This window comes from Mastomys coucha, unplaced genomic scaffold (genome assembly GCF_008632895.1).
Source record: "Mastomys coucha isolate ucsf_1 unplaced genomic scaffold, UCSF_Mcou_1 pScaffold4, whole genome shotgun sequence".
NCBI classification, from domain to species: domain Eukaryota; kingdom Metazoa; phylum Chordata; class Mammalia; order Rodentia; family Muridae; genus Mastomys; species Mastomys coucha.
The window spans coordinates 23,032,556-23,036,280 of NW_022196910.1; positions in this window are offsets into that span (position 1 = coordinate 23,032,556).

Here is a 3,725-nt window from a genome sequence, read left to right on the forward strand (position 1 = left end):
GAAAAAAGAAAAAGAAAATCGGAGCCAGGCACCCAATTCCTGTAATCCCAGGGTTTGGGAAGAGAAATTAGGACCAGAATCTTAAGGTCAACCTAGGCTACATAGGGAGTTTGAAACTAGCTTGAGCTATATGAGATCCTGCCTCAAAACAACAAGAAAAAGCTGGCGTGGTGGTACACACTTGTCATCCCAGGATTTGCTAAGGGGAGGTAAGTTAATCAGGAGTTCGAGCGCAATCTTGACTATTTAGAGTTGCAGGTAGGTTACCTTGGCTATGCAAAACTCAGCCATAAAAGAAAAAAAGGAAGGGAGAGAGAGAAAGAGAGAGAGAGAGAGAGAGAGAGAGAGAGAGAGATCTGAGGAAAGCCAGAGTGAGTGGGGACCCTTCTGTGTGGAACTGCATTTTGTGTGTGACGTTGGGCTACATGCCAATATCTGATATAAAGACCTGACAAGCATCCCTGGAGAGAGTAAGACACGTAAGACAAATGGCACAGAGATGAAAGGTGCTGGGTCCCCTCCACCTGAATCGGGAGCTGGACAGAGATGAGGGAGGGAGGGCATCACAGCTCCCCATGTGCCTGATAAATGATGAACTAGCCCGGAATGACAGTGAGCAGCTGCTGTTTCCTCAGAGCTCACAGCTGCTGCTGCGGCTGCCCTTACCACCACCAGCTCCTGTGACATGCAGGCTAACAGAATTGATGGCCCAGGCTCTCCCAAGTGGTACTATTGCCTCTGCCACGAGAAAAGTCTATAAACGTAGCTGAAACGACAGAGGAGAGTACTGGATAGAGACAACCTTGACCCAATAAAGACAGCGTCAGAAAGGACAGCTCACAGTAAACTGGGAGGAGGGTGTAGAGCAAGCTCTTCATTCAGAGGGTGGCTTTATAGAGCTTTTCACTAGTCTTGGATAGAACCGAGAAGAACCACCACGCAGCTAGTTTTTATTTTAAATGCCTTCTGCTTGAAGCATGTTCCTTTCTTCTAGGATTATGTCCTTGGTTTTGATGTGAACTGTTCTTCCTATGACACTGTGCCAATCAAAGATGACACCTGGCCCCCTTCTTTGACTCATAGCAAAATGGAGTGTTACTAAGAGTATCTTACTCTCCAGTTTTTTTTTTTGTTGTTGTTGTTGCTGATGTCATTTTGAGTTTTTTGGGTCAGTGATATTTTTTCAAAAGTCTGGTACTCATTCAAAAGTCTGGAACTCCTTAAGAACTATTCACAAAAAAAATAAAAACAGAAGGTAACTTAGAAAACAACTGCATACTGTTCCTCTAGCTAAGCTAGCCTCAAAATCCCTATCCTGGTACAGGATAACTCCCGTGGATTTCAAGACAAATCAAGGCCCAGAGGTGGAGGAGACCAGCCTATCTTTGGGACAAGTCTTCATACCAAGCAGAAAGGAACAAAGTGGTCCGTTTCTGTCTTAGGAGTTTGAACTCTCTGTCCCTTTCAAAGGCATGATAAAAAGGGAGGGGCTGACTCTTGGAACCTTGAGCATGCCCCAGGAACTATCTCTAATGCGGACAGCACAGCTGATGTGAAAAACTAGAGACTGTAAAACTTTTCAGTTTTGGGGGGAAAAAAAAGCCAGGAGTCATCTGGGAAGACTTTGGAGCAAAGAACTGTTCCCAGTGTTCACAGGAATAATACGGGGAGCAGCCAACAATAGCAGCTGTTTGTGGGGGTGGCGAGGAGTGGCGTGGGAGGTAGAGCAAAGAAAGCCTAGAGGAGTAAGAGGTGCAAGCAAATAATGAAAACTCACCAGCGACTGGACCAGGCTGGAAGCTAGGGATGCTCCTACAGAGCCCGTGCTTCCTTCACCTCTGCCTGAGCTCCCGGACCCAGACAGGAGATGAAGTGAGGCCATTTAGCAAAACAGAAAGAGGAATGGGGTGAAAGAGATCCTGAATCTCAGCTGGGCATGAATTTCAGACTTAGATCAACCTAAGTACAGTAGAAAGCTAACACAGGAAGTGTAAAGTTTGTTCGTATTCCCGGGAACTTGACACTATTCATTCATCTGTCCCATATGAACGATTTCCTGGGGAAATAAAACTGTTTGAGAAATAGTTAGGGGAATTAACTATTATTTGTTAAACACCAACTATGGAGGCCAGGTATGGGGGTGCACACCTTTAATCCCAGCGCTCAGGAGGCAGAGGCAGGCAGATTTCTGGGACTTTGAGACCAAACTGATCTACATAGAGAGTTCCAGGACATCCAGAGTTACCTGGTGAGACCCTGCCTAAGGGGGAAAATCCAACTGTGGGCCAGATAGCAGGCTTAACACTGTTTAAATAGTATCTCCTGGTGTTTCAAACAACTGCAGTCTGAGGCTTGGTCCCATTTTCCAGATGGTAGTACTGAAGCCGAGTGACAGTAAGATGTGTTGTAGTTCCGGTCTTGAATGTCCTCTAGATGCTCAGACATTATTATATCCTTACTCCTCTGGGTGACACTATAGGAATATGGTGGAGACTTTAAAGATAAGGCACAATGGGAGGTATTTATGTCATTGGGGGTGTGCCCTCAAAGGGGACTGCAGACCCCAGGCCCCTCCTCTTCCTGTTTTTAGCTTCCCAGACTTGAGATGGGTAGCTCTACAATGCACTACTGACCCTAATATACTGTCTCACCACAGGCCCCAAAGCCAAGAGCCAAACAACCATGGACCAGAACCTCCAAAACTGCAAGCCAAAATGCATTGTTCGCTTTGATAAATTAATTGACTTGGGTGTTTTGTTACGTATCTAATTAATGCAAGATATTTACCCAGATGTTCCAGTTACTGTAACTATTATCAAGAATTAAGTATGGGAGCTGGGGAGCCGGCTCAATGGACAAAGCTCTTTTCTAGAAAGCATGAGGACTGGTGTTTCACTTTGCAGTACCCATGTAAAGCTTCAACTGCGATCCCTGTACTAGGGATGAAGGAAGCAGAGACAGGAAACTCCCTGGCTCATTGGAGTATCTAGAGTTGGTGAGTTCTGCCTCAATAATTATAGCAGCGAGTGCTTAAAGCAGGCACCAACATCAGTGTTGGGCTTCCATATACATGCACACGGGTACATACACACACATAGGCACACACATACATGCAAACAAACATACACATGTGGACACCACACACACATACACACACACACACACACACACACACACACACACACACACACCCCACACACAAGAATTAAGTATACATTAACCACTACTTTCACAAACTGGTTACCCTCTGCCCAGAGGCACAAGGAATGGCTGTAAACCTGGAGTGAGAATAACCAGTTCTCTCAGAACTCCTCCCATTGGCGCCTGTGTCGTCACTGGAGATGGTGATGCCAAACTCTCCGATCTGTCCTTCCATGTTCTCTCAAGTGATCCTGCAAAGTAGTTGTAGTTTCTATGTTAACCTACTTGGGAATTTATCTGATCAAATAGTACATGGCTATATAGCAGGGGAAAAACACAAAAGAATAGTTCCCCTAGCCAGGCAGTGGCGGTAGCACTTGCCTTTAATTCCAGCACTTGGGAACCAGAGGCAGGTGGGTCTCTATTGAGTTTGAGGCCAGCCTTATCTAAAGAGTGAGTTCCAGGATAACTCTCCACAGTGAAAATCTATTGAAAATAAAAAGAAAGAGAGAGAATGAGAGAGAGAGAGAGAGAATGAGAGAGAGAGAGAGAATGAGAGAGAGAGGAGGAGAAGGAAGAGGAGG